The 9,652-nt window shown below is 36.4% G+C and overlaps 1 non-coding gene across 1 annotated transcript; it reads right to left on the reverse strand.

The window, feature by feature from the left end:
• Positions 1-9,391: 9,391 nt before the first annotated feature.
• Positions 9,392-9,462, reverse strand: Trnag-gcc (transfer RNA glycine (anticodon GCC)). The gene has a single exon. It is a non-coding gene; the product is annotated as a tRNA-Gly (tRNA).
• Between the last annotated feature and the right edge of the window lie 190 nt (positions 9,463-9,652).

Here is a 9,652-nt window from a genome sequence, read left to right on the forward strand (position 1 = left end):
ACGGTTGTTTCATTAGTGATGGTGCCATTGCTGTTGGTGGCGTTGCTATTGTTGTTCAGTGATGGTGCCAGTGCTGGTCAGTGTTGTGGCCATCTTTGGTCATTTTTGGTACGATTGTTGGTCAGTGGTGGTGCCAATGCTGGTCAGTGGCAGTGTTGTTGCTAGTCAGCTCTGGTCAGTGGTGGTGCCAGCGCTGGTCAGTGTTGGTGCCAGCGCTGGTCAGTGTTGGTGCCAGCACTGGTCAGTGTTGGTGCCAGCGCTGGTCAGTGTTGGCGCCAGTGCTGGTCAGTGTTGGCGCCAGTGCTGGTCAAGGTTGGCGCCAGTGCTGGTCAGTGTTGGCGCCAGTGCTGGTCAGTGTTGGTGCCAGTGTTGGTCAGTGTTGGTGCCAGCGCTGGTCAGTTTTGGTGCCAGTGGTGGTGCCAGTGTTGGTGCCAGTGTTGGTCTGTGGTGCCAGCGCTGGTCAGTGTTGGTGCCAGTGCTGGTCAGTGGTGGTGCCAGTGCTGGTCAGTGTTGGTGCCAGTGTTGGTCAGTGTTGGTGCCAGTGCTGGTCAGTTTTGGTGCCAGTGCTGGTCAGTGTTGGTGCCAGTGCTGGTCAGTGTTGGTGCCAGTGTTGGTCAGTGGTGCCAGTGTTGGTGCCAGTGTTGGTCAGTGGTGCCAGCGCTGGTCAGTGGTGGTGCCAGTGCTGGTCAGTGGTGGTGCCAGTGCTGGTCAGTGTTGGTGCCAGTGTTGGTCAGTGGTGCCAGTGTTGGTGCCAGTGTTGGTCAGTGGTGGTGCCAGTGTTGGCGCTGGTCAGTGGCAGTGTTGGCCCTGGTCAGTGGTGGTGCCAGTGCTGGTCAGTGGTGGTGCCAGTGCTGGTCAGTGGTGGTGCCAGTGCTGGTCAGTGGTGGTGCCAGTGCTGGTCAGTGGTGGTGCCAGTGCTGGTCAGTGGTGGTGCCAGTGGTGGTGCCAGCACTGGTTAGCACCTGGCATTATTTCTGCCACCTCATGTTTAAGTATTGTATGCCAATTTTTTGCTCAATGGCTCATTATTTATGTGTTGTGTCTGATGTATCCAGTCCCCCACATTGTCCTTTTCTTTATTTAATTCACTTACAAGTCAAGTATCTGTTTAACTTTGTATCTCTGTACCATTGTTAACTCAACATTTATAGATTTTTTTGTTGCTAATTTGGGCTAATTAAGCCTGTCCATCTCCATCATTTTATGTCAATATCTGTTGTAAAACAGTGATGAAACATTGTAAATAATGTAATACAAGGTAATTGATGCTTACTTCTGTACAGAGTGATGTATATTTGTCAATATGGTATAATAGCTTATGTATATATGTACTGCAGATTGGATTTAAACTAAAAATAGTTTTTGATCTAATAGAATTATTGAAAAGAATGTGTCAAGCAATATTTCAAACTAGGTTTAGAAAAAAATAGTGTTAAAGTTATAATTTCAGTCCCTTGATTTGTTTGGTAGATTTGTACCTCCATACCTCACAAGCAGCATGGACTGTCTTAGGTTTCAATTGGTTGAATGCGGGAGTTGATATGGTTGTTCTTTGATGTTGGATTTTTAAAAATAAAATATAGCCTTCCATTTATCCCCCTTTAATACTTAATTTATAATTCATTTCTGAATGAAAACTAAAACAATGCACCAAGCTGAATTTTTCTTCCTTAAAATAAACAGAGATAATTTTTTAAATGGACAACATCCTGAACTGTAAACAATTCAGCTTGATGTGTTGAGCTGCTCCTTCTGTGGTACTACAATATGATCTGTATGATTCTGTACTAGTGGTTGCTTTATTCTGTCCAACCCTTCTAGTCCTCACAAATCTTTCTGCAGGCGGGTTGTGTGACATTGTCTGGTGTGACAGGTAACACTTTTGGGTAGGTGTCTAACTATTTGCGCAGTTGACTTCTGGAGGATAATATTTTTGTTGAATGTTGAAGCAGTATATAGGGCATCATGAAAGATATCGCCTCAGATTTTTAGCATTCCTTTACTAGATAGAAGGGAATTCGGGGAAAGTAACAAAAAAATCTCAGTTTTTTTTTTCATAACCTCATACTTTTAGTTAACTTATTTTCTGTTGTGTTTAAAAAAAAAACACTTATAAACAATCTCAACAATTTTATATTAAGATTACATCATTTTCTTTTCATATTAATGATTTTGATAAACCATTCTGCTCATCAAATTAAGTTAATTAATAATTGTACTAATTGACTATAGTCTGACATGACTCCAGCTAAACAACTCAATTCTTTTGTACATAGTTACTTTGTATTCCATAGTTTTAAAACTATCCTTCCCCCCCCCCCTTCTTTAAATTTAGGGCTTGGAACCTATATTCTATTTCACCAATCTTGTCCAAGTTTTATAATTTATTGCCTCTTTCACTTCAACATATTTATAAATATATATGTATATAAATTGTATGTATGAAAATGCATTTATCTATTTACATTTGAAACTAGTATTTTAAAATATAAAACAATTATATTACACAATGAATTTATATTATTATTATAACAAATTATTTTGTAATTTAGCAAACCGTAAATAATTCGATATATTTAAAATTCAGCTCATGATCTGTTCTAGTAAAGAAATAGAAGTTTCTAGTCTCTTTAATTTTTTATAGAATATAGACGTAGAGCACCTGTTGAAAATCTGGTGAGTTGTTAATTTGAAGATAAAATGTTTATTGTCTTTCATGAACATGTTTTTTTTTTGTTTGTTCTTCTCTGTGTAAATATTCTTCAACACCCTGTGTCAGTGTTTTAGCTAAATTAAGATCACTCTGGTTCTTAAATGTATTTTACATTCAACTTTGAATATTGTTAAACATGTTTCTCTCCCCTTGTATTTATCAAACATTGTTGTATGAAATAAGGGAGACTATTGTAAACAAAATATAGTTAAAATCAGTGCAACGCAAAATAACCCAGTTTTATTATGGCTTTAAAAATTATGGTTGACCAATATTTGTTTAGCATTGATTTAAATTGGAAATTTAGCTGGCATAGGCTTTGATATGTCATTTTTTAATGTAAATTTTAAAATATTACTCAGACATGTGAATCAATGTATAGAACTAATTTATTATATCATCCATTGAATAAACAACCTCATAAGAGATGGGATGTGAAATGTCTTAATCTAAATGATAATTAGTTGAAATATTGATTTTAGTCTGTTTTGAATCAGCTATTATAATTCAATAATCTACTTCCTAGCTTTAATGAAAATTAGTGTAGACTGAGAGGGCATCCGTACATCTTGAGATACTTTGTCAGCTTTAACTGGTGTCCCTTGTGTTGATGTGAAGAATGTTGTACATAAAACGTTTGTTTACCTCTGTAGCTGACAGCTGATTTTGTTTTCTTCTTCCCAATGGTTTCTTTTGTTTACAACACCACTTCCTTGTTCTTTGTCATAGCTCACCCCAACACACAAGTTACAAAGTTTAGCTCACCCCAACACACAAGTTACAAAGTTTAGCTCACCCCAACACACAAGTTACAAAGTTTAGCTCACCCCAACACACAAGTTACAAAGTTTAGCTCACCCCAACACACAAGTTACAAAGTTTAGCTTACCCCAACACACAAGTTACAAAGTTTAGCTTACCCCAACACACAAGTTACAAAGTTTAGCTCACCCCAACACACAAGTTACAAAGTTTAGCTTACCCCAACACACAAGTTACAAAGTTTAGCTTACCCCAACACACAAGTTACAAAGTTTAGCTTACCCCAACACACAAGTTACAAAGTTTAGCTCACCCCAACACACAAGTTACAAAGTTTAGCTCACCCTAACACACAAGTTACAAAGTTTAGCTCACCCCAAACACAAGTTACAAAGTTTAGCTCACCCCAACATACAAGTTACAAAGTTTAGCTCACCCCAACACACAAGTTACAAAGTTCAGCTCACCCCAACATACAAGTTACAAAGTTTAGCTCACCCCAACATACAAGTTACAAAGTGTTTTATAAATATGGGTTTGTTATAAATGTGTTGTTCAAATTTACAGTTGTAGATGTGCATTCAACAAACATATCTCAAACATTTTGTATGGGATTAACCTCTGACAGGGCACTCTGACTAACAGGGTCGTTATTTGAATGAACTCTACCAGTTTCACTAGGAGCATGATTTTGGCATCTTTAGGTGACTTCTACAAGTCATGTATGACTGCCATAAAAGTCATGGTTGACTACTGCTAACTCTATTTGGCACTATTAGAAGACTCATCAGTCTCTATTTTCATAACTTATTTAATATTGAATAGCCAAACAATTGATATTGCTGTACCCTTTAGATCTACCAGATTTCCTTTTATTATTTCAAGAAATCCTTCAGTCTACAATGTCAAGATTTGTTTCAAAAAAAAATATCTTAGGTCAAAATCTTCCTCATACCCTGACATTACCTCTGATCCACTACACATGTATTTAGATTGAAAGCTTGTTTGAAATCTTGACCATTCTTCTGTGCATGTAATAGAATGTAAATCCATTTTTAAACCATTTTTGGGGATTCCCCATTTTTTGGTAGCTGTACATTTGGTCTTTGTATCTACTGAGTAAACTCCCCTTGTATGCCACTGGTACAGTTCCTCAGCACAGCTCAATTTTCCCTTCAACATTCTGTGATCTGTGTCTAGCACTGCATGATGCCATCTCATGTCATACACATCCTGCTGTCATTTAGCTCAACATGTCATCCTCCTACTGATGTCACCTCCCACCTTGTGTCATCCACCTCCTGATGCCATGTTATCATGTCATTCAGCTTATGTCATGTCATTCAGCTGATGTCATTCATTTCTTGTCTTGCTATATTTTTTTCTCTCTTGTAAACAAACCTAAACTAGAGAAACTTGCTCAAGATTATTTATCTGAATCTAAATTCATCTTTTCTTTTACCTTCAACTTTTGACTATTCTCAGTTTTTAGCTGCTAGCCATCAACTTTTGACTATTCTCAGTTTTTAGCTGCTAGCCATCAACTTTTGACTATTCTCAGTTTTTAGCTGCTAGCCATCAACTTTTGACTATTCTCAGTTTTTATCTGCTAGCCATCAACTTTTGACTATTCTCAGTTTTTAGCTGCTAGCCATCAACTTTTGACTATTCTCAGTTTTTATCTGCTAGCCATCAACTTTTGACTATTCTCAGTTTTTAGCTGCTAGCCATCAACTTTTGACTATTCTCAGTTTTTAGCTGCTAGCCATCAACTTTTGACTATTCTCAGTTTTTAGCTGCTAGCCATCAACTTTTGACTATTCTCAGTTTTTAGCTGCTAGCCATCAACTTTTGACTATTCTCAGTTTTTAGCTGCTAGCCATCAACTTTTGACTATTCTCAGTTTTTAGCTGCTAGCCATCAACTTTTGACTATTCTCAGTTTTTAGCTGCTCTAGCCATCAACTTTTGACTATTCTCAGTTTTTAGCTGCTAGCCATCAACTTTTGACTATTCTCAGTTTTTAGCTGCTAGCCATCAACTTTTGACTATTCTCAGTTTTTAGCTGCTCTAGCCATCAACTTTTGACTATTCTCAGTTTTTAGCTGCTAGCCATCAACTTTTGACTATTCTCAGTTTTTAGCTGCTAGCCATCAACTTTTGACTATTCTCAGTTTTTAGCTGCTAGCCATCAACTTTTGACTATTCTCAGTTTTTAGCTGCTAGCCATCAACTTTTGACTATTCTCAGTTTTTAGCTGCTAGCCATCAACTTTTGACTATTCTCAGTTTTTAGCTGCTAGCCATCAACTTTTGACTATTCTCAGTTTTTAGCTGCTAGCCATCAACTTTTGACTATTCTCAGTTTTTAGCTGCTAGCCATCAACTTTTGACTATTCTCAGTTTTTAGCTGCTAGCCATCAACTTTTGACTATTCTCAGTTTTTAGCTGCTAACAATCAACTTTTGACTATTCTCAGTTTTTAGCTGCTAGCCATCAACTTTTGACTATTCTCAGTTTTTAGTTGCTAGCCATCAACTTTTGACTATTCTCAGTTTTTAGCTGCTAGCCATTGTGTTCTAGATCGCACTTTTACATTTGTATACATTATTTTCTGTCCTGACCTCTTGGAGGATTAACTTAGTTTTAGAAAGGAAGACGTCTAGGTATGGGACAAAACCCAGAGAATTCTGGGAAATAGATCAATATTATTTCTACACTAGGTCTGTTAGGTTGAATAAAGATTTCCATTAGATTAGTCCTGAGATTAATAGATTAGTTGAAATTACATTGGCTATTTTAATCATTAATGAGAAAATGAGCAGACCTAAGGTAGAATTAGACATTAGCTAATAGCTTCCTTAAAGAAATAGAAAAATAGAAAAGCCTTGAAAGTTTGCCTTAAAGTTATTTTTAATTTTTTTTATTTTATGGCGCCAACATTTTTGTTTTAATTATTAAAGTAAATTTTTGACATTGTCACTGGTGGTAAACTCAAGAAAAAAATTGAAATGGTAATTGAAGCTTGCCTTAATAGCTTGTCAAAACCAATTGACCCAAAAACGTGGTTTAAAAACAACAACTTTTTGTTTTCCTTGATTTCTTAGATTTCTTGAACAGAGTGAGACGTTTGTTTTAACTGACCTGTATCTCTTGTGTTACATCTCTTCTGTTACGTCACATCTTTTGTGTTACATCTCTTCTGTTACGTCACATCTTTTGTGTTACGTCACATCTCTTGTGTTACATCACATTTCTTGTGTTACGTCACATCTCTTGTGTTACATCTCTTGTGTTACATCACATCTCTTGTGTTACGTCACATATCTTGTGTTACATCTCTTGTGTTACATCACATCTCTTGTGTTACGTCACATCTCTTGTGTTACGTTACATCTCTTGTGTTACGTCACATCTCTTGTGTCACGTCACATCTCTTGTGTTACATCTCTTGTGTCACATCTCTTGTGTTACATCATATCTCTTGTGTTACGTCACATCTCTTGTGTTACGTCACATCTCTTGTGTTACGTCACATCTCTTGTGTCACATCTCTTGTGTTACATCTCTTGTGTCACATCTATTGTGTTACATCACATCTCTTGTGTCACATCTCTTGTGTTACATCACATCTCTTGTGTCACATCTCTTGTGTCACATCTTTTGTGTTACATCTCTTGTGTTACATCTCTTGTGTTACGTCACATCTATTGTGTCACATCTCTTGTGTCACATCTCTTGTGTTACGTCACATCTCTTGTGTTACATTTCTTGTGTTACATCTCTTGTGTTTCATCTCTTGTGTTACGTCACATCAATTGTCACATCTCTTGTGTCACATCTCTTGTGTTACATCTCTTGTGTTACATCTCTTGTGTTACGTCACATCTCTTGTGTTACGTCACATCTCTTGTGTTACATCTCTTGTGTCACGTCACATCTCTTGTGTTACGTCACATCTCTTGTGTTACATCACATCTCTTGTGTTACGTTACATCTCTTTTGTTATGTCACATCTCTTGTGTTACGTCACATCTCTTGTGTTACGTCACATCTCTTGTGTCACATCTCTTGTGTTACGTCACATCTCTTATGTTACGTCACATCTCTTGTGTTACGTCACATCTCTTGTGTTACGTCACATCTCTTGTGTTACGTCACATCTCTTGTGTTACATCTCTTGTGTTACGTCACATCTTTTGTGTTACGTCACATCTTTTGTGTTACGTCACATCTCTTGTGTTACATCACATTTCTTGTGTTACGTCACATCTCTTGTGTTACATCTCTTGTGTTACGTCACATCTTTTGTGTTACGTCACATCTTTTGTGTTACGTCACATCTCTTGTGTTACGTCACATCTCTTGTGTTACGTCACATCTCTTGTGTTACGTCACATCTCTTGTGTTACGTCACATCTCTTGTGTTACGTCACATCTCTTGTGTTACGTCACATCTCTTGTGTTACGTCACATCTCTTCTCATGTGTAACATCACATCTCTTGTGTTACATCACATCTCTTGTGTTACGTCACATCTCTTGTGTTACATCTCTTGTGTCACATCTCTTGTGTTACATCTCTTGTGTAACATCACGTCGTCATGTTCACATTGTCTTGTCACTATTCATTATTTTAAAAACTATTACTGTAACAATTATTTTACATCTGATATTTCAGCATGGTCAAATCATATAAGGTCACCTATAGTTTTAGTTTTAAAAGTTTCTCTTTTTATAACATTTTTTTGTCAATGTGATTATTCCCTAAGCCCTCCTTTTTATCTACAATTTTTTAAAAATATATATTTATATATGTTGATCAATTAAATGTTTTTCACAACTTTTGAAATAAGTTATTTTATTTTTTGTCACATATTACAAAAATTTTAAAAAATCTTTAAATTGGTGCTGTAATGTCATATTGATTGGGGGAGGGGGAGGAGGCTTAAAATGTAAACATCAGGCATGAATGATGTACATTTGCATGCCTGACTGACAGAGAAAGACTGTTTAGGCATAAAATATATTTAGATTCTATTGATAATTTCATCTTAAAAAATCTCGACTTGGTAAGTTAGGTAGCCATGGCCTATTCTTTCCCTCTCTCTGATACAGGTTTAGAAACACTCTTAAGATCAGAGGGGGGTGGGGGCTCACTTGGAGAAGACAACCTTTGATCTCACACATGTGCAGAACTTGTAAATTTTTGGGTTAACTAGCTTGTGTTTTATTGCTAGACCACACCTTCCAGCTCAAGGTACTTCACAACCATCTCAACCTTTTAAAGAGCTAGTGAATGTTTAAAAAAAGCTATAAAAGAATGGTACCAACAATGCTAACTACATTGCTGACAAAAAAAAAATGCTTTTTTAGCTCCAACTAAAAAATATTTAATTTAAAAAATGTCAATGAAGTCTTTATGTTAATAAAGTTTTTTTTTTTTTTTAAACGCAGAAATATAACTTTACATTCAGGAAAAGCATTGCTGCTAAAATGTGTAACAAATTTACAAGCGACCAATGTTATTAAAGAGAGGACTATCATTCTCAGTGCATTTAATAAGCTTATTATTATAACGTTAGATTTATTAGTTTTATTTTATACTTTTGTGTGATTATCAATTTTACTTCCGTTTTGAAAAAGAATTTGTACTTCACTTATTACAAGGTTTTATTTAGTTCAGAATTTCAGTCTTTCTGTGGATCAAGGATTTTGAACCTAAATTTTCCAAATGTGATCTAAAATGGATGGTTGGAATACTAAGGGAGATACAGTAAATAGAATGGTAAGCAAGGTCTAGATTAAATAAGGAATATTATTTTACAAGCTTTTACATCTGGTCAGCTAAGTAATCAGTGTTTAGTTGCAAACCAAAGCATAATTTTGTATCAATGATACCAACACGAAAAAAAAAATTGCATCGACCGGGAATCGAACCCGGGTCACCCGCGTGGCAGGCGAGTATTCTACCACTAGACCACCGATGCCTCTAATGTAGATATCATTTTCATTCAAAAAATAATTACATTAAGAACACCCTCGTAGGCTAGATAAGAGCAATGATTATAGCTAGCGATCCCGTCCCGTGCGCTGCTGGGGGCTGATGCAATAGTTCAACATGGTTACATCTATGCGTTACCAATTGTGTATTTTTAGACGATTGACGCTGTTTTCAAA

This window comes from Physella acuta, unplaced genomic scaffold (genome assembly GCF_028476545.2).
Source record: "Physella acuta isolate Inbredline_101_S28 unplaced genomic scaffold, ASM2847654v3 ptg000434l, whole genome shotgun sequence".
Lineage (NCBI taxonomy): Eukaryota > Metazoa > Mollusca > Gastropoda > Physidae > Physella > Physella acuta.